Here is a 22,933-nt window from a genome sequence, read left to right on the forward strand (position 1 = left end):
CCCTTTTGACTTGAGGCTTGTTTGTAATTGTTGCTCACAGCAGCTGTCCCTAGAATAAGGGGGTAACAACTTGACACAAGACTTTGTTTGAGAAACAATTGCCTTAATGAGGGAAGTCTTGGTAAATTTCTGTTGATAAAATGTAGGAAAAGTTGGCCACTCCCTGGCACAATAGAAAGCTAATTTATCCCTTTCTTCTAAAAATTGGACAGAGTTGATGCCATCACTGCCCTCATGACTAGACAGTAGCTAATTATTCGCACTCATTACCAAGTCCTGTGTCAGGTCATTTAGCTAGTGTAAATCAAAGACACTCACTAAGACTGTGGTGAATCCAATAGCTGGGGAACTGGAGCAGAACAAGATTGGAAGAACATGCCGCCAGGCAAATTTAGGGGTCATATGGCTTTTCAGTTGTTTCTAACATATTTCTAGATGCTTGCTAAACACAGATGCAAATCATGTCTCCAATCAGCAAAGGGGCTTCCTCAGCTTTTCCTTCTCTTCCAAGGACACCTGCTCAAACGGGTTTATGTTTCTGTGTTTATCTCTTACCCAGAAGACTGCACCCATAAAAATCTTTTAAAAATGACAATAACAGTCACCCTCTCTTATTCTTGATTTATTTTCCACGTAATTTGTGTTTATTGCTAGATCCTACTAAGAAATATCTTCTTCCTTCAGAGGGAATCTTTGAAATGCTAACCATAAAGAGCAAAAAAGACATTTGCCAACTACATTAATCCAAATTATGGTGCCAATGACTATTGCCTTTAATATATTTAAATGAGTATTTGGCTTCTTTCCCTCCCCCCACTGTCATGCTTAACCTGCATCTAAACAGGTAGAGCTTTTTCACTGCTAAAGCAGTTTTCCAGTGAGTTCTGTCAATGTCTGCATCTCTCTGCTGCCAAAGCAAACAGCTGGAAGGTATGGAAAAGCAGATGTTTTGTCTCTGTGACACGCCACAGCCAAGCTGACTGTTTGGGGACTGAAGTGGGACTGTTTGGGTGGCGTCAGATTGATGTAGACATAGTTGGCAGCTTTTCCCTAAAGGCAAATTATCTTCTAAATCCCTTCGTCTCATTTCACTGTGTTAGTATAAATGCAACCCGAAATTCCTTGCCTTTTTATGTTGAAGATAAGTTACAGTATGGGAATTATATGGACACAGTCATGATGAGCAGCTATTATAAACTAAGTTATAGAGCAGGAAAATGCTCCATTTGTTCTTCAGTCATTTCTTTCATCTTTGACTCTTCAAGGCCCCATTTGGCTCATTTGGGCAAAGATTATGGAGGGGGTCTGCCTTTCTCCAGTTCATTTTACAAGATGAAGAACTGAGGCAAACAGAGGCAAATGACTTGTCCAGGGTCACACCACTAGTAACTGTTTGAGACTGAAGTTCCTCTTGACTCCAGGACCAATGGGCCATCTATCTAGCTTCTCAGAAAATGCTCCTGGAGGTCTTTAAAAAAAATTTTAAATGTGATCTGTGATCTGTGTCTCTGAAAATAGAACATACTTCCTTATTACTTAACACCTATCAACTTAAATTTCCACATTGACTATCTATCTAGCATCCTATTTCCAAAAAACTTATTTCCTGTGTGTCTTTAGACTTGATGGGTGCTTAGCCTCCCTGGTTTCACCATAAAATGAAAGGGTTCAACCAATCTCTAATGTCCCTTTCTAGAACTAAATCTATGATGCTCAGAATTCCATCACCACATTTTTTTTCAGACACCCACCATATACAGTGGCTATATCTTCTGATTTAGAGCTGAAAGGGACCTTAGACATCATCCCATCCAACACTCTCATTTTTACATTTCAAGAAACTAAGACCTAGAAGTGTGAGTTAAGGTCACATAGGTTTTAAATACCAGAGCCAAAATTTGATCACAGATTTTCTGATTCCAGATTCAGTATTTTTTCCACTATTTGTAAGATCTTAGCATTTCTTGAAACTGCCCTAGCTCTAAGATGCTAAACTCTGAAATTTCCCTCTCTGACCACAACCTGTATTTTCTCCTCCTACTTTTACCTTCTATACCTATATCTGTATTTGACTTCACTTTGATTTTCCTATTCTCCCAATCTATCAATTTTATTCTGGCCTCACTTCCCTTCTTGTCTAGGTGAGCTTATGGTTTAGCTATTTCAGTAATGTCCCATCTTTTCTGCCTCCAGTCAGAGACAGTGTCATGAAGAACAGCAGATAGACTTTAGACTATCAAAGCTGAGAGGATTTGGATTCAGACACTGGCTCTTACTAATCATGAGACTTCAGGCAAATTAGTCCTCCCTGACCCTCAGAGCTGACCTCTCCAGCTCTAGAACCTTGATCCTGTTTTACTTTGGTCCATTCTACATGGCTAGTTCCTGTTGTTGTTGCAATTCAGTCTTTTTTTCAGTCATGTCTGACTCTTTATAACCTCATTTGATGTTTTTTTGACCAAGATAATGGAGTGGTCTGACATTTCTTTTTCCAGTTCATTTTACAGAAGAGAAAACTGAGGCAGAGTTAAATGGCTTGCCCAGAGTCATACAAATATCTGAGGCCATATTTGAAATCAGGAGAATGAGTCTTCCTGACTCCAGTTCCAGCACTCTATCCACTATTGTGCCACCTAACTACTCCAAATCCTGTCATCTACCTCCTTTTCTGCCATTTCTACTCTCCAGCAGTCAAAGATTGCTGAAGAAAATAATTAAATCACCCTAACAACCTCAGATATATATCTAATTTCAACCAAGCACTTGTTATTAACAATAATCCTTTGATTCATCTCTGACTTTCATTTTTCTTTAATGATGAATTTCCTCCCAATTACATTTTCCCCAAAAAACTTTTTCCTCCAAATTTTGAGTTCCCAATTCTTTCCCTCCCCTCCCCTCCTCATTAAGAAGGCAAGCGATTTGACATAGGTTATACATATGCAGTCAACACATTGACTTTCTAAGCACATTTTCCAAATTGCTATGCCAGACCTTTACTTCTTTCTTCAGACCTCAACTTAATTCCTAGACTTCTTGGTATGATCCAGATTCAGGTACAGGCTGTTGATATGAACCAATCAGGAAGGCATGGCCCCGAATGGAGTGGGGTTAGAGTCTTTTGGAAGCAAAGCTGGATCCAGGACTGCCATGGACCTTAAATGAATTGGAGGCTTCAATGAGCCCAGTTGCCATGACAAGCAAGGTGGAATAGATTTTTCAGTCTTTTCCAATAAGGGGGAAAAGTGTATCTACCCACATTCTGACTTTTACTTCTTTTGGTTTGTGTTCGAAGGACAGAATGACCTAATTTGTATTCAGAGATTAAAGCTTGGCTAAGCATTGATGCTGGCAGACCCTAACTGAGTCTTCTGGGGGGACGGGTGTTGCTATGCTTTTATTAATTCAATTAAATGTTTATTGACACCTTCATGGAAGGTTATTAGTAATTAGGAAGTAATTAGGTAATAATAAGTAAAAAGTAATTAGGGAACAATAGAGATTGAGATTGAGAAAAGAGTAGGATGGGATGGAAAGCTATTTATCTAATTAATAGGAACACATACTTCTAGGAGTAAAAAGGGATACCATTCACAAAAAGAAAGAGATAAGGGAGAAGAGACACTCGGCTTTCAGAGAGCCTGAGAGAGCTTGCTTGTCTCCTCTAATGCTAATGGTGAACAGGATAATTAAGACCAAGCATTGAAGAGACCTCAACTATTCTGGTATAGGAGCTCACCAGTTATAGAACTTTCTATCTGTTGGACATACATATGAGGAAACAGAAGCCAAAATATTAAGTGGTTTCCCAAGTTCACACAGGTAAAAAGTAGAAAAGCTAAAAGTGCTCCTAGGTCTGCTGAGGCTCTTGCTATTATACTTAGGTCATTTTTCTATGACACCTTTGCTATCATCCTCAGTTAAAAGATCTCTTCTACCTCAAATTCCTCAACACATTTTGCCTGAATTCCCCCCCTTATAATCATCACTCAGTGTCTTTCCCTTATTAACTCATAACCTCCTTGATTTTAGATACTTAGTCTTGTTATCTTTGTACACAATACCTAACAGTGTCTCCATGTGTCTAAGAAATGCTTAATAAATGCTCAGTAGAACTTAAATAAAAAGCTTAGTAGCAATCTCAACAAATACAAGCAAATAAGCAAATAGGCAGGTATAGTAGTAATAATGGTGCTTGTCCTTCATTTTGGAAGACCATGACATCAGGGAGCTGATACTCTGACAAGCACATGAATTGAATTTGAGTGAGGTGGATGCTGTGCTAAATCACCAGTCTCACTTTCTCCTCCAGAACCATCTGGGTCCAATGGCCAAATATGAGTCAGGACAACTGGCTATGGCACTGGATGCAGAGCAATCAGGGTTAAGTAACTTGTCCAAAGTCACAAGGTAGCTTCTGACAAGACAGAAACAGAATCGGAGAGAGACAGAGAGTCAGACAGAGATGCAGACAGAGCCAGGGATAGAGTGTCAGAGACTGGATTTGGATTCCCATCCTCCTGATTCCAAGGTCGGTGATCTATCCACTTTGCCATTTAGCTGCCCTAGCAGGCATAATGGTACTTCTCTGTAATCCCTTTTACCAGAGAGGTGGAAGCTAGTGGATGTCTTGGACTTGAGGTTCTGAAATATAATGGATGAAGACAATTGGGTGTATACACTTGTGAGGAACTGTTGTGTGGGAGCATTGTAAACTATCATCACCTGGCATCCTTCAGCACCAGAGCCTTATTTTACTAAGTGCCACAAGAGTAGGAGTGAATTAGAGACTGGGAAGGATATTTAAGCACTTGTATTCTGGTGAATAAACAGAGTATTTGGAGCCCTTGGAAAACTTGGTGTATGGGGAGAAACTTGTCTTCCTTGTCTCCGTCCCCTTCGATGCTCACCTGGGGAAAATTGAGGGAATCCAGGAAAGGGACTTGACATAATGGCACCTGAACAGGGACAAGAAGGCAGAGTGTACATACAAGCAAGAGAACTAGGCGACATCCCAGAACAGAGGACTCTGGAGAAAGTAAGAGGTTGATTTGCTACTAGGGGGCTAATTTTAATCCAGAAGGTGTAAAGTAAAAGTGAAAAGGCAAATAGTATTCAACATTGAGGAGTTAGGGGGAAGTAGAGTCTCCAAGGCAGTGCCCCAGGGGATGAAGCTTCTTCCTCAAGCTGCATCTGCCCCCACCCCCAGCACCAGAGCCAGGAATGGGATGTGGAGAACCTGCTTGCTGTTCTTTTTGGCCAAGGCTACCTGCCTGACCTTGCTGTGTGTTCTGGCCACCACCCAGGCCCCTGGACCTGTGACCCGCTGAAGAGACCTTTAGTGGATGACACAGACCCTGATGCAGACTCTGACTGGGACCTTGACTCCAACAAAGAATTTCACTCTCCATAATGGTGCTGACTGCTGTTCAGGGGGTGCAACAACTCCTGATTGTACTGTCAACATCTTAATTTCAAATGCTCTCTCTCATTCTCTGCAGTTCCCACCCTCTGCAGAGGGAAAGGGGAGGGAGAAGGGAAGAAGGGAAAGCTTTCTTTTTGGAACTTCGAAACTGAATCCCATGTCTCAAAAACATTTTAGAAATCAAGGGACCCCCATGTCTTCTTCCTGGTTTGGGGAGGAGGCGGGGTTGGGCAATGACTATGTTGTTCTTAGGCCATTGTTTAGGAAGCTTCATGATTCGATTAATTAAGAGGAAAGGGGAAGATTTTTTTTTTTTCTGGGATGGGGAATTTAGGTTTTTTCCCTTTTAAAGGAAGCCTGTGCTTATGGCTAACATTTTGGGGGGGGGGGTGTGCATATGCATATGTATTCTTCAACAGGACGTTTTTACATCTCTCCACTGGCCTGGAGAGGTGGTGAATGTTTCTATATTCTGAGATCTGGTACTGGGAAGGGTATCAGTCTCAGCTTGATAAATGTGATACAAGAGAATTATTTTCTGTGTTTGTGTTAGTGTTTAAACTCTGAAATAGGTAAAGTTAAAAGTTTAGTTTGATTTTGAATTTGATTGCTTTGAAAGGTTTTTGTTGGCAAAAGAAAAAAACTTTGTAACCTTTATAAGCTGGGGATAAAATGTATTTCAAGGAACTTTGGAATATTGGTTTTTACTATTGTTTATACTATTTTTGAACTTTTGTTTACAACTTATGTGGCATTCATTATGTAATAACTTTGTTTCCAAAAAAAGACAAGAAGGGGGATATGTTAGGGACTGGTTGTATGTGGGGGCACTGTAAACTATCATCACCTGGTCTCCTTGAGTACCAGGGTCTTATTTTACTTAGTGTCACAGGAGTGGGAGTGGATTAGAGACTTCGAAGGATATTTAAGCAATAGTATTTGGTTCAATAATCAAAGTACTTGGAGACCTTGGAGACCTTGGTGTATAAGGAGAAACCTGTCTTCCTTGTCTCCTGCCCCTTTGTTGCTTGCCTGGGAAAGATTGAGGAAGTCCAGGAAAGGGATTCAACATAAATTAAGTTCAGCTTTAACATGATGAGCCCCTGGGAACAGGAGACCAAAGGGTTGCTTAAAGAGGGACAAATTGGTTCACATCAAAAAAGACTAGATCAAGACAACTCTGATAGCTGGTGATGTGATCTGCCCATGGGTAGCACTACCTTTCTGACCCAGATAGAGAGACAGAGTCAGAAACAGAATCAGAGAGAGACAGAGAGGCAGACAGAGACAGGGATAGAGACAAAGAGGTAAAAAGACAGAGACTCAGAGAAGCAAAAAAAAAAAAAAGAGAGAGAGAGGGCTATCAGACCATAGATTATATTTAGATGAGATCTCAGAGATAATCTGGTTCAATCTGCTTGTTTTACAGATAAGGAAACTGAGGTCCAGGAAAGCTTAAATGACTTGCTATATACCATGCTGCCATAAAATCCCAATCAACACCATAAACTCCATGCTATTTACATTTTGATAACTCACACTTTGAGATATGAGACATAGCTGCCAGAGAAGTGGCCACAAAGTCAGAAAGATCAGGGGTCAAAGCCCATGTCTGACACTTGCTGACCATCTGACTCTGGGTAAGTGTTTTAAACTGTCTGTACCCCAGATATCTCTCTAAGATAGTAAGTTATAGCATACTTGTCAGCCTATGGACGTTAGGAGTTTCCTCACCAAGAGGTCCTTATAATGATAAAATCCAGACACCCCTTTCCCAGGTCACTACCAAAAGCCCTTCTACTTAAATAGCTTTTTAAACTTCACAAAACAGTTTCCTGAAGAGAGCTCTTGTGAAATGAGTGGTACAAGAATTATTGTGCCCATTTTACAGATGAGGAGACTTTGAAAAGTTAAATACTTTGTCCACAATTAGATATCTGGTAAATAAATGTCTGAGGCAGGATCCAAATTCAGATCTCTAACCTCTAGGCCTAATACTTTGTTTTCCATGATGCCATACTTCCATACAGATCTGCTTGTAAACTTTGACAGAAGAACACAATAACAATTTGATTGTTCTGCCCCCCCACCAACTTTTCCACCTGTGTCCTTATAATATTCCTTTGTCAGTGCTATTTTATATCTAATCATAGATGCAAAAGAAAGCATGCTTGCTGTTCTAGTTCTGCTCCCTTTCTTATCAATCCCCAATGCATCTCCAAATATGAACAGTTCCCTAGGAAGAGAAATGAGCTGAACTGAACAGCTCCTATGGCTTAGATAAGGAACTTGGGTGGGGGGCAAGAAGCCCAGGCTGCTCCACTGAGGCTGGAGGACTGTTAGGTCATTCATTATCACCAAAGCAGAAACTTCCAACACTGCCAACATAGTCACACTCCAACTGATAGACAGTTTTGCATTCATTTGTAATGTTAAGTACTTAATCAACAAGTTAAATATCCTCCAATTTCACAAGTCTGATGACAGCTTCTGAAGAGCTTTCTGTGACTTAAGTGAGCTTAAATCTAAACCCGTCAGGATTTGTCTGATTAGGGCTGACAAATGTAGACGAGGAGTCTGCTATGCAGATAATATATGTACACATATGCATTCATACATACACACATAGGTGCATACATATACACAGACATTTTCCTGGAAGAAATACAAATATTAAGGTGTTTACATTTTGATGTTCCCTGAATTATCTAAATACCTCTGTTGGGAAATCACAGAAATAGTGTTCCATTAGTCCCACCTGCATCTGTTTATTAGAAACACTTGTCAGAATGTCCATTCACTTGGGTGGGCTTATGCAGGTCACCATACAGGGAAAAAGCTGATGAACTCCACTTCCTCCATCACTGGGTCAATATTTCATTGGCTTCTTTCATTATTGTCCTGTTGTGCCATCTTCATAAAGGATCAGCCTTCCATCATTTGTATGACTTTAAGAGACACCAAATTCCCTTCATCTAAAAATCCTCCCTTGTATAAAACCTCCCCATCTCCTTTTAAATCCCCCCTACAGCAATATCATACAATGACAGAAATAATTGAGAAATCAAATGGTTTACCTGTAAAATTTTACAGATGAGAAGACATGTCCAGAATGTGAAATGATTTGCTTAAACTCCCATAATAGAGCCTTTAATCAAGACTTCTGATTGCAAGTACAATATGCTTATTAATGCACCATGACTTCCCACCACCACCCCCCTTTCAGTTTGTTTAGGTTAAGACATCAAAAATCAGGTGGATAGGGTAATATTGGATAACTAGTAGCCCAGAACACCTTAGCATGGAGAAGAAACTCAGTTCCCCCTAAATTGGCTAACATGGCCGTGAGAAAATGAGACTTCAGAATATTTGATGGAGGTTACAGGGTCAGGAGATGGGGATAATTTAGAACTTACAGGCTTCTGGGAAACGTAAACTCAGTGGGGTGGGGGGAAGAAGTGGTAGGTTAGGCAATTACAAGGAATTTAAGGATATTAGAGCTGGGGGTGAGGGAGAGTAGGGACTGGCCAAAGGAGCATAGGTGAAAGTCAAAAATAAACCCTATCTACTTTACTAACTTGGAAGACCTTGGGTCAGAGACCCAAATCTCTCTTACTAGTTGCTTGACTCTAGAGGAGCCACTTAACCCTATGAGCATCAGTTCCTTCTTTGAAAGGTGAAGAGGTTAAACTAGATGACTTGTAAGGTGCTTTCCACTATAAATCATACCTTATGAAATGAGATAATCTATGTAAAGCCCTTTATAACTACAAAGTGTTATATAAATATGACTTGTTACAATTACCTAGGGCCAGCCCTGGTTTTATATTTCAATCCTCAAAAATTGCCTTTCAAAACTGCCTACTTTCTTCCTTGGCCTTCCCCCTACTCCCAACCTCTCACCATATAAAAACATGGGATTTTCCATAATGCTGCTTTCCATTACAGCTCAAGAGTGACTCAACCATAGGGACCAAAGCTTAGCTATAGTGTATAGAAACATGTGTGCACACACACATACACACACACACATCCATACACTAACAATCTTGTAGAGGTCATGGCTAAAATAATGTACTAAGTCCTGGGAGCAATGCTAGAGGCTATTCCCTAGGAAGATCCTGAAGAAAGAGGGCTTTTTAAAATCTGAGTTCTAATCCAGACTTTGTGCCACTAATCAGCTTTTGACCTTAGGCAAATCAATTAATTTCTCTGGGTTGTGTTAACCCCATGTATAAAATAAGGGAGTTGTATTAGTCCCTTCTAGTTCTCAACTTCTCTGATATTCTGAAATTATGTGTAAGGTTTTAATTACTAAACCCTCAATTTAAGAGAATATAAAATATTCTCAGTCTCTAGAATAGAACACAAAGTCCAAATACATTACCTGAAAATTAAATAATAAAAGACATTTTTAAGAGACACCACAAGAGCTTACATAATTAATTTCCAAATACGTCATACAGGCTGTAAGTGCTATGAGTACAGAGGCAGGAGATCCCCATGGGAAGACTTACTTGATATGGGTCTTGAAGGATGGGTAGGACTTGCATTTTTAAGGAGGGATGGGGCTCAGGGAGGAAGGATGTAATCAGATAGAGAGGTTTCTGTCTCTTTCCCAAGGTTCAGGAGCTCCATTTTCCCCAATTCTATCTATACATTTCCAGGTTCAGAATACTGTTCCAGTGACCTCTATCAATATTCCCTGGGTTCTGTTAGAATACTTCAATATATCAATAGTTCATAATTTAAATAGTTAGTATATATCTTTCTTTACTTCAAATTCCAACTACTCTATGTTTCATTAGACTATTTCATGAATTGCTGTGACCAAAAAAAATTATTATTTGGAGAAATGTTTTCTGGCAATGAGCCTCTCCAACCTTTCTGAATCACTGAATCTCTGAATTGTAAGGGATGTCAAAATCCACTTAATACAATACATACCTGTAAAAGAATCCCTTCTAAAACATTCCCAATAAATAGTCATCAGATTCTGCTTATAGATTTCCAGTGATAAGGAGATCATTATTTTCTAAGGCAGGAATGAAGAAACCTTTTTTCTGCCAAGGACCTTTTGAATATTTATTACATCAATTTGGATTTTTATAATAATCAATGCTATATTTGGTCAATTCACCCCCTAAAAAGCTCCTAGATTTACTGAATTTTGAGTACCACCTGGAGTTGCTGTGGTAGTGCCAAACCTAATGACCCACCAGTCTAACCCTCCCTACCCCTGATCTAAGGCAATTTTTCTGGGCAACTTGAATTGTTAGGAATTTTTCCCTTCATATCAAGAAGAAAATTCTCTCTGCAACTTCTCATTTTTCCTAGTTGCACTGCACCATCTAGATTAGAACTGCTGTAGGCAAGTAAGACAAGCCTAATCCCTTTTCAAATACCAGAAGGCAGCTATCAAGTCCCAAGCAAAATCTCCTCTTCAGGCTAAACATCTCTAATTCCTTCAGCCAATCATCCTGTGGGATGGTTTTGAATTCCCTCAGCCTCTTCTAAATACACTTCTGTTTATAAAATGACCTTCATGAAATGTGTCACCCGTATTTGAACACAATTCTTCTGATGTAGTATGACAGGACAGACTACATCAGAGCTACCCTTATTTCCCTCATTCTGACCACATGCTTCCACAAATGTAGCCCAAGGTCCCATTTGCTTTGTTTTGGTTTCCACTGTTGACTCATTGAGCATGAAGTCCATTACCACTCTCTGGGGTTTCTTATCACATAAACTCTTTTCCATCTATTTAGGTTACCTTAACTCCAGACATGCCCAATCTAGGCCTGTCTTCTTTGTACTAGAGCAATTGGGTTCTGGGGGGGGGGGTATTTTTTGAATTTCACATGTATCCCTATTACATTTCAACAGATTTGACCTATCCTTCTAGCCTCATTAAGATAGTTTTTTTTTTAATTCTGATGTAGATATTCAGTATGAACTATACAACATATGAAGTTAGGCAGGATAATTTAATTCACATTTCCTTAGTTAGGTTAGTCCTCCAACAACATATAGTCTGACACTAAAACCCAAACCTTTCAATTTAGTAGGCTTTAATGTCAAAAGGACCAGGTTAGAAGTGAGCTAAAAGGGGCAGCTAGATGGTGCAGTGGATTAGAGCACCAGCCCTGGAGTCAGGAGGACCTGAGTTCAAATGTGAACTCAGATACTTAATAATTGCCTAGCTGTGTGACCTTTGGCAAGTCACTTAACCTCATTGCCTTGCAAAACAAAACTGAAAACAGAAGAGAGCTTAGAGTTAGTTAATTTATAACTAAGGAAACTGAGGCATAGAGTAGGGAAGCAACTTTTGCCAAATTATTCAGAGGATGTTGAGAGGAACCCCGGGATAATTTCCACATAAAGATGAGGAATGAGAGTAAAAAGCTTTGGAAGACTATGGAGGAAGAGAATATTTTGGGGAGCCTTTAGTGGTTAGTGCTTTGTGTAAATGCTGCAGACAGTTCAAGTTTCAAAATGTATGAATTTCTCTTTGTAGAAATAAGACCATGTAAGAGGTTGTATCCATTTGTCCCTTATTGTATACTGAAGCCACCAATGCAACTTTTATTTTAGGAAAGTCCTCCCTCAGTGTTTTTGATACAAAAACACTTGTGTTCAATATGATAAATAGTAGCCAAAGGTGTGTTCTTAAATGTGGGGAAAGGGGTGGAGGGAAAGGAGGAAATGTGCCCACTACACACTTAAAAATTTAATCTGTATTATTAACACTTTAACCATCACTTTTTTAAGTCTAGACAATCAGCAAAACAATAACTCAAGCTGTGATTTGTAGCATTTACCAGTTTCTGAGGTGTAAATGCTTATACAGAAAATGTACCCATCAGCTCTCTGTTCAATCTAGCTCCACCATTCCTCTAATTGTAATCCTTTTGGTTACTGTTAACTTAGTTGTTTTCTCTGAAAAATTTATCATAATTTGTAACCTTTTAGCTTACCTAACAGGTCAACAGCTTTTTCCCCTTTTGTAATTTTTGTGAGAAGACTAACTATGTGGAATTTCTCCCTCCAGTTCTGAGATAACAGCAGCTTCTTGGAGGTCATTTTCAGAATAACTATAAACACCTGTCTGGGAACATTCCCCTCAGTGAAATAACAGCCAACTCTCAAGGTTGTTGAGAACTAAGATTCATTTAGAAAGAACTTCAACAAGCTCAGTCACTTTTGTGCGGTCTATCAGATGCCCAAAACCTTCAAGACCAGATTAAAAGTGAGACTCTATTGATTAATTACAAAAAAATTAAACTTTTAAAAACAACTTCAAATCATACTTCTGCTAAAGGCATTCATCCTGCCACGAATGGTGACTGCTAGGTGACAGATGCCCTTTTTATAGTCTTTCCAAGAGGAGTGCACATTTTCTGGAAGGATTTTGGAGACCTGGCATCATCACTGCACTAATCAGATGACTATACTATATCCTTGGATTAAACACTGTCTCTATATGACCTTGGCCAAATCACTTTACTAAGGCCAACTCTCTGGGTCTCAGTTAATTCACCTGTAAAATGTGAGGATTTGGTTAGATGACCTCTTACCACCTTTTCTTTTCCTTACAGATCTATGATCTTATCACAATGTGTCTGTGGTTCCTTTTGCAGATGAGGAAACTGAGGCAATTTAAGTAACTTGCCCAGGGTTGCACAGCTAGTAAGTTTCTGAGGCTAGATTTGAACTCAGGAAGATGAGTCGTCCTGATTCCAAGCTCAGGAGTGCTCTACTCACTTAACCCCCTAGAACATAAACTAACAAAAATGCCAGTCCTTGGTGTATTGAATTATATTTAGATTTTGTGTAAATAGAAATATATGTATATATTATATTTGCATACATTGATGTACACATATTCAACTAAACTAATACTTGGAAATCCCTATTAAGGCCAATGTGGTATAATGGAAAGAGAGTGGTAGCTGGGGCCAAAGATATGGATTTGAATCTCATCTCTGGCACTTGTACTTCCCTCAGGCAAATCACTTAATTTTTGTGAATCTCATCTGTACATTAATTTTTATATTCCTTGGAGTACCTACAGCTCAGGTCAATTGTGAGGATCATTAATATGCTTTTTAAATCTAGCATTTTAATAATGTCAGTTATTGTTACTACCTATGAAAAGATGAAATCAAAGTCAGTAATGGTATAGATGAAAAGTGCTGGACTTGGAGTCAAATGACCAAGATTCAATTCCCAGCTGTGACCTTGGGCAAGTCACTAAAGATTCCTAGAACTCAGTTTCCTCATATGTGAAATGAAAGGGTTGGATAGATAACTTTTAGGTAGCAGAGCATTTTTTTTTATTTTTTATTTGAGGCAATGAGATTGAGTAGCTTGCCCGAGGTCACACAGCTAGGTAATTATTAAGTGTCTGAGACAAGATTTGAACTCAGGTCCTCCTGACTCCAGAGTGTCTGACTCCACTGTGCCATCTAGCTGCCCCCAAGGTAGCACAGTGTTTAGAAACCTAGGCCAAGGGGCGGCTAAGTGTCGTAGTGGATAAAGCACTGGCCTTGGAGTCAGGAGGACCTGGGTTCAAATCTGGTCTCAGACACTTAATAATTACCTAGCTGTGTGGCCTTGGACAAGTCACTTAACCCCATTGCCTTGCAAAAACCTAACGAAAAGAAAAGTAAAAAGAAAACTGGGCCTAGGGTCAGGAAGATCTGGATTTAAATCCAGTCTCATGTACTAGCTATGTGACCCTGGTCAAGTCACCTAACCTAAGTCTGCCTCCATTTTTCAACTGTAAAATGGAAATGATAATAGCACCTATCTCCCAGTATTGTATCAAAAGATTTATTTGGTGGTGTTTAGCACAATGCCTGCAAAATAATAGGAACTTAATGCTTATTCCCTTCCTTTACAACATTATATCTATGATCCTATGATCATTCTTTGCCTTCAAGGAAATTAGTTTAATAGGAGAGATGAGGCATGTAGAATGAACATGACCTGAAAGTTACAGGGAAGGAGCAAGATTTTTCCTGAAGGCCTGAATGAGAATAGAATTCCAGTTGAAGCAGAAAGTAAGAAAAAAGTGGGGTTTTTTTCCCTGAAGTAGTAGTAGTAGTAGTTGTTGTCCTTAATTTTTGAAGAAGTCCATGGGGTCAGGGAGGTGATGACATGACATGAATAGGATTAGATTTGAATTGGAGGAAGGGAGAAAGGTTTGCTAAGTCTCCAGCCTCACTTTCTGCTCTGGAGCCAGCTTGGTCCAGTGGCCAGATATGAATCAGGATGAGTGGAGATGGCCCTGGATGGGAGGCAGTCAGGGTTAAGTGACTTTCCCAGGGTCACCCAGCTAGTAAGTCTCTGGACTCCCGTCCTCCTAATTCCAAGGCTGGTGTCTATCCACTGTGTCGCCTAACTGGCCTCAGCAGTAATAGCACGAGACAGGGTAGCTAGGTGGGCACAGTTTCAGATACCAAATAGCTGTGTGACCCTGGGAAGTCACTTAACCCTGTCTGCCTCAGTTTCCTCATCTGCAAAAGTGAACTGGGGAAGGAAATGACAAACCCCTTCTGTCTCTTTGCCATCCCTTCTGAGCCATGACAACAAACAACATAGAGCACGGCCTGGTGGAGGCCGGCACTTGAACCCACAGAGGAGCATCCCGGAACAGGCTCCAGTCGGGTAGCCCGGGCTCAGAGAGGAAGAGGCGTGTGCCAGTGCCAGGGGAGGGGTGGGGAGGAGGCGGGCACCCAGGGTGCTGGGGGGGGGGGAACTTCACCCATCAGCAGGACCCCAGTGCAGCTTTGGACACACAAGCATTTACTAATGTGGGAGCTGTTAGTTGCCATTAGCAGTAAACCAGGTGTTGACTCTGGGAATAGCTGAAGTCTAATTTAATTTAGCCCTCAGCTGAGGTGTCGGCTATTTATAAGCCGGGGCCGCCAGCCCGAGTTCAAGGTCTCGGAGCAGGTGGGAGCCAATGCAGCGTATAGCCAGGGAGTTGGACATAGCCCTGCCGGGGCTGGGCCACGCAACGTTGGGGCCGGGCCGGGGCTGGGGCTGGGCTGGGGCCGGGCCACGCTGGACCTGGGCTGGCCGGGCCGGGCCCGGTGGGCCCGCGCTCAGACAATGGCAGATGCTCCGAAGGCCATGGGGCGGCAATGGCAGCGCTGAGCCCAGGCCCGGCCCGGAGGCCCGCGCACGACGCCTCCCTGGCTGGGAAGAAGGAAGCTCTGTGCCCGAGGGCCCGCCAGGCTGGCCGCAGCCCTTGGGCGGGGGACGATGGTTTGCCCCGGCCGGCCGGCTCTCCCTCTCCGAGGGGCACTTTGGTATCTTCCGCCGGACACAAAGCGGGGCTGGGCCTGCCCGGTCCAGCGGGGCCCGAGTGCCCGCGGCCATGGCACGGGCCGGGGTCCCCGGGCAGCCGCCGTGACTTTGCTCGGAGCCCGGCCTGGAGGAGGCGGGCCGCCGGCTCAGAGCCGCTGCCCGGGGCCAGGAGGGCGCCCCGCAGGGGTCCGCCCGCGGCTCCGAGCTGGGCCGGGAGGGCCGGCGGCAGAACGGCTTCTTTAAACAGAACTCCACCGGCGGCTTCGTTCGGGGCGGGGAGTCCGGGGGCCCCCTTGGCTGGGGTGCTTTCTGTGGGGGCGGTCGGGGGCCCCCGAGAGGCTCCTGGGCAAGCTAATGGCATTCAGTTCGCAGGCCTTCCCCTCACTGCAGCCACAAATCCCGGGTGTTCCTTTGGAGGAAGCGTCCCCGGGGCGGACTCTGCGCAGCGCCAGAGCTCAGAGCTCGGACTAACAGAGCCCGGGCCCCGCGATATCGGGGCTGTAAAGAACGGCCCACACGCGCCCCAGCTCTGGGAGAAAGCCGGGCAACGCCTCCCGCCCCCCGGCCCGCAGGGCATCTCCCGGGGCCGGCCGGCCGCCTCTCCCCCATCCCTTCGCCACTCCAAGCCGGGAAAGGGGAGCTTAAGCTAGCCCACATCATGTCGGACTCATGCTTTTCCTGTTTGCTGCAAGTCCAGGGGCTTCCGAGGGCCCCGGCTCGGTTTTCCGCTTTGTGATGGGATGAGAAAAGTCTCCCCGACTTCCTTGCCCAGGCCTTGCCCAGGAGGCTACGCCCTCATCGGGTGTTTGGGCATGGGGCTGTTTTCATGCGCCATTAGCATGGCCCTAATAGGTTGCAGCAGTGATGGCATCTCAGGGAAAAGATAACTTTTAAGCCTGCCATCGGCCCTGCACCTTCTCTTCCTCCTACCTCACCGCCTGAGAAAGTCGCAGGAATTTTTTTTTCTTTGTCATCTTTAATTCATTGCCTGGCGAAGGCAAAAGGAGACTCATGTATTTTTTAAATGATTTCTCTGTTTTCAGTTTATAGGATGTGTGTGTGTGTGTGTTCCTCTCTTTAAGTGCCCAGATGTGAATATATTACAATATCTCATCTCTGTGTTCTTTTGGAAAGCTGGGTCAAAGGCTTCATGTGGCACCTTGGGGTTATCCCAGATCCCACTTAGAAAGGAAACCGCCCGAAAGAGCCTGTAATCTCTGGAGGCGCCTTAAATATCAGCCCGGCCTTCCTGAGCTCTCATACTGTCCAGATTCTTTTTGCTGGAGGATCCCTGGAGAAAGTCTTGTAGGCTGTAGCAACCTGCCTGTTTGTTTATGAATTTTCCCTTAGTGATGGGGGTGGAAGAGAAGGGGGAAAGGGAGGGAGAGGAAGAGGCTGGCTATTTCAATCCATTGCTAGGACCTGATGGCCAGAGAAAAAGGGAACTGTCCTTGGGGTGAGGGGCAAATGGGGCGGGGATGGGGAAGAACAGGCCTCAGTTATCCAAATACCTGCTGTTTCCATCCTCTTCAAGTCCTCTTCTCTCAACCAGCTTTTACCTCCGGGGGGTAAATGTCTGTTCCATGCATCATTTCCCATTTGCTTACATCCATTTCCATCATATCACGTGGTGCAATATATTCTAATGTGGTGAGACAGAGCTGATGCATACACCTTACTGCTGGCAAGATTGATGGAGAATGACAGCTTTTTATCCCAATGGTAGAAATGACTGCCACCAGAGCCCCTGGTATTTTTATTTTAAATCTGTCAGGGCTTTTACTGAATATTGAGAGCATGTATTTGCTGGTCCCCTCCTCTTTTTCCTCTTTTCTCCTCCCCCTCAGAAAGATTGCTTTCTTTCTGACCTTTGTGGTTTTGTTCACAGACCTTAGGAATAAATCTTCAGGGGTTAGAGACTTAGATCAGGTGACTCTGTGTATGTATGTATATATGTCTGTGTATGTGAAGCAAAGTTTCCTTGGGCATGCTGGGATAATTAGTACCTCATCAAAGCATTTTCTTTGGACTTTCTATATGAAAAATTTAAAGTTTTATCATTATTGTTGTTATTGCTTTACATTAAATGATGAAAAATACACTCTAATTTTTCCAAGACATTCCCTTTAAGCCAAGGTAAGAAGAGCAAATCAAGAAGAAACTTTCTAAACCATTGGGAAAATTTGGAAGTTTTTGTTTAGTTAGGGTGACAGGCCTGCAACACCTGGACTGTAACCCAGTCAATGATGAGACCCAACTTTTCCAAGAGTTTATAAATGATAGAAATCTTGGAATATCTACTTAACTACAGATTGCAGTTATCAAGTGTATGAGGAAGGGGGATGAGAGATGGGAACCTTTGCCTGACATATCCTTCTACATTGGAAGGACAAAACTCCAATTTTCTGTACCCTTGATAGACTTTGTCAAGGTCCAGGATTACAGAGGAGCCACTGGAGACATCTGTGGTTTATATAGGGCAATTTCCTAGAGATGCTCTCACCTCCATCACCAACCCTAGTGAGCCCTGCCAGTAAGCTTTATTATAGACTGATGACTGGAAGGCACTTCAGAAGCTTTCTAATTCGACCCCTTCATTTTATGAATTGCAAAAATCCATAAAGGTTTGACAATTTACCCCACATATAGTAGGTAACAAAGAAGGAATTGAAACCCAAGTCCCCTAACTAAAGTCAGCACATTTTCCATCATACCACCATGCCACCTAACTCCTAGTACCTATAGGGCTACAGGGAGGTTTCCTTCAACACTTTCATTTTTATGCATCTTTGAATAGAAACTAGGAGAGACCCAAAGTTTATATAATGGAATAACTGGGATAATCAATAGGGTTTGAAGAATTCTCCTGGGAAAGAGGAGCTACTGTTGGAGTTTCTAAAAACAGAAACTTGGGGTTACAAGACAGTACAGGGGATATCTAATCCAACCTGTGCCTACGCAAACATTCTATTCACAAATTCAGCAGGTAGGTTGTTCAAGCTTTGCTTGAAAAGTTTGAATTAGAGAGAAACAGTTCTCTACTCAAACACAAAGTTTAAGTGATTTACCCAAACATTAAGTTAGAACTGAAATTTGAACTCTACAATTCTCTTTTCATTCTATTGTTGCCCCTCAATGAAGAACCTTTAACAATTCTATAGTACAATTAGATGTAATGTCCATATGTACACATGAACATAAAGAATACAACTAAACAGGAGTGTGCTGGTAAATATTGAGGAATCCAGGAAAGAGGAGGAAGGGGGTGGGTAATGTATGGCCCACTTTTAAGTATAATTTGCATTAATAAATTTTCTCCATCACTTGCTCAAGGCTACACAATCAGCAAAACAATTTATCGAGTCCCAGTTTGCAGCATTTGTTGGGTCACAAGATATAAACATTCTCACCAAAACTTTAACAATCAGCTCTGCAAACAGGCTGGAGCTGGCTCCAGCACACCCCTAGCTTTATGTAATAGTAGCCTGGACATTTCTTTCTATATTTAAATATACTTGATTTAAGGGGAGGGTATAAAACTTTATCCCAGGTTCTAGTTCTAGAAGTAGCTGAGGGACTATTATTTGGTTTTGGTTTTTTTTATATTATTTTACTTTTTTAATTACATGTAAAGATGGTTTTCAACATCCATCTTTTTGTAAGCTTTTGAGTTCCACATTTGTCTATCCCCCTTCCTTCCCTCCCCCCGCCCATGACAGCAAATAATATGATAGAGGTTATACATGTACAATCATATTTAATATGATTCCATTTTAGTTACATTGGGAAAGAATAAGAACAAATGGGAAAAAATGAGAAAAAAAAACAAGTTTTAAAAAGTGAAAATAGTATGCTTTGTCTACATTCAGACTCCATAGTTTTTTCTCTGGATGTGGATCACATTTTCCATCTTAAGTCTTTAAAAATTGTCTTTGATCACCAAACTGCTGAGAGGAGCTAAGTCCATCATAGTTGATCATTACTCATTGTTGCTTTTTTTTTTTAGGTTTTTGCAAGGCAAACGGGGTTAAGTGGCTTGCCCAAGTCCACACAGCTAGGTAATTATTAAGTGTCTGAGACCGGATTTGAACCCAGGTACTCCTGACTCCAGGGCCAGTGCTTTATCCACTACGCCACCTAGCCACCCCTCATTGTTGCCTTTAATGTGGCTCTGCTGGCTTCACTCAGCATCAGTTCATGCAAGTCTTTCCAGGCTTTTTGGAAGTCCAACCACTCAAGATTTCTTGCAGTACAATATTACATTCATGTACCATAATTTGTGCAGCCATTCCACAATTGTTGGACATCCCCTCATTTTCCAATTCTTTGCCACTACAAAAAGAGCTACTATAAAAATTTTTGTACATTTGGATCTTTTTCCCAATTTTATGATCTCTTTGGGATACAGACCTAGTAGTGGTATGGCTGGATCAAAGGGTATGATCAGTTTTATTGTCCTTTGGGCATAGCTCCAAATGGCTCTCCAGTATCATTGGATTAGTTCACTCCTCCATCAACAGTGTATTAGTGTCCCAGTTTCCCCACATCCCCTGAGGAACTATTATTAACTTGTATTCTGTGAATACATATTCTTTATAACCCTCTAAAATTTCAGAGAAAGAAGCAGAGAGCTTATTTGGTCTTCTGTCTTCTACCATCCCAACTACAGATGAGCTCTTTTTTTAGATGAGCTAACTGAAACCCAGAAAAAGTCATTTTTCCCAAAGTGAATTAATAATAGATTATAGATTAGAATCAAATTTCCTTACTCCTAGTTCAGCATAATTTATACCAAACCAAGTTGTTTCCTTCTTGATCCTCATTATCATGTCTTATTTTCCCCTGGAGGCAATCAAGACTTGCCCACAGTCACACAGTGTCAGAGGTTGGATTTTAACTCCTGTCCTCATGTTTCCAGGGCTGGTGCTCTATCCACTGTGCCACCTAGCTGCCCCTTCTTTTTTCTTTCTAAAATTCAGACACACACACACACACACACACACACACACACACACACACACACGGGCACGCGCGCGCACAATTTTTTTGTCATTGCACATATACTTACTCCCACCTCCTGCTGTGACAAATTTAGAAATTGATAAATGACATAAAAATGGGAGTGTTGGAAAGCCTTGTCTTAAAACAAAAATGAACCAATAATTATTCCACGTTACTGTAGAGGGCAATTCTAGGACCAACCTGTACTTTCTTGTATTTGAATTTGATGTTAGTAAGAACTTTCTAACAAATAGTACAATCCAATAATAGAGTAGACTGCGTTTTGAGGTAGTAAGCTTTCCATCACTGGAAGTATTCAAACTCAGGGATGTTATGGGGGGATTTTTGCATTAGGTAGGAGGTTGGATCAGATGATTTCTAAGAATTCTCTCAACTATGAGATTCTATAAATATATGAGACCTAGGAATATAATCAGACCTCATCCTTCCGGGACAGACAGCACCTCTGTGTCATTCTGCAAGAGTTTGTGGGGAATCATGGGAAGTCAGCAAGTTTACCATTTAAAACTGTTCTTCCCCACCCCAAGCTACCTCCTCTCAATTTTTAAATTACTTTCTGCTCAGATCCTGAGGAAGTACAACCAGATTAGCATACATAGGAGGCTTGTGATGTTTGCAGGAAACACAGCCAGTCACTTAGGACAGACCCTTTTGAGCATGTTTCTCTGCCCTAAAGGTCTCCCCGAAGAGGAGGTAAGTTAGGACCACTGGAATCTAAAAAAAGGTCCTGAATTCCAGGGAGGAATACAATAGTTCTTCCTTTCATTGTTCCTAAAGTCCTTAGCCTTGCACAAGGTATTTGTAATATATGTCCAGGAATTATAAAGAGGGTCATTCAGTCAGACCCTTCCCAGCCACAACCATAACCTCTACCACCCCCATCCAACCCCCAAGTGAAAGAGAGAGAAGGGAAGGAAAGTTAGGCTGTTGCTTCAGAAGAAAGAAATCTGGGCTCCTCTCCAGCACTGACTCCAGAAATCAGACCATCCCAGAGGGAAACTGGGAGAAAATACTGGTGACCCTGCAACCTCAGCAAAACCCAAGTGATTTTTAGAACCCCAAGGGGACATATAATTAATTCCTTGCTTCCCTTTCTCTGATTCCAAGTTTTCTTTTCAGCCCAGAAAAGGAAGAGCCAAATATATAAATGAAGAAAGAAGTAGATTATTTTCTCCCTGATTCCTCCTGCTATGGCCTTGTATAGAAAATATTTCTGAGATTCTTCAAGATTCTGCTCATTTCCAAAGACAGAGAGATAATGCAATTTGTCCATTTATAACACATAGATTCTAGGTCCTAGAAGGAGATCTCTGATCTGATCTTTGCTAGAGTCCAATTCCCATGCCTCTGTGGGGTGGAGGAATGCTAGTATAGCATATCCTATAGCACTTTGTCAGGAAGCTTGGTGGAGGGCCAGTTTTAAAATCTGGAAGGTCTGGGTTCAACTCCTGTCTCTGTCATATACTAAGAGTAACAATGAGCAAGACCCAGCATTCTACCCACTGGACCACCAGCAACTACTTGACCATATGCAAGCCTCTTCCTGTTTCCTTATCCATAAAATGGGACCGTAGCTACCTCACAATGTTGCTATTTTTTAAAAAGTGCATTCTAAACGCTATCTAAAAATAAGTCATTATTTTAAATCAGCTTCCTCTATAAGCATATACTGAGCTGAGCAGATTTGACCCCAGATTTCCCTCCCTGGGAGGTAGCAAAATGAATGAAATCAGCATTCTTTTAATGTAATAATGAAGGGAGAAGGTAAGTGCCCATTTCCAAGTCTGCAGACGTCCTATTAAAGTAATCTGTAGCACACATGTGTCGTGAGGATCCCTCGTGATGGCCGAGCGGGCAGAGCCAGGCAGGGAAGGGAAGTCTATAAATTCCCCCCTGGCGCCTTGCTGAAAATGGGTCTGAAGGTTTTACACCATGAGTTGTATGTTTGTGACTCTGGAACAGCTTGGCAAGGAGCAAAGGGTCCCCGGGTTTTCATCAGCCCCTGCCAATGGGTCTTTTTCATTTGACATATTAATTTCTGCTTCTTCCTGTAAAGATAATTCATGTTTAGTGGCAGCATTGGGTAATGTGCAGAGCAGCATGCCAAGAAGCATCCTCAGGCTGCAGTGGGGTTGGAAGAAGGGGGGGGCCATGTATCATGAGATT

This window comes from Macrotis lagotis, chromosome 7 (genome assembly GCF_037893015.1).
Source record: "Macrotis lagotis isolate mMagLag1 chromosome 7, bilby.v1.9.chrom.fasta, whole genome shotgun sequence".
NCBI lineage: Eukaryota > Metazoa > Chordata > Mammalia > Peramelemorphia > Peramelidae > Macrotis > Macrotis lagotis.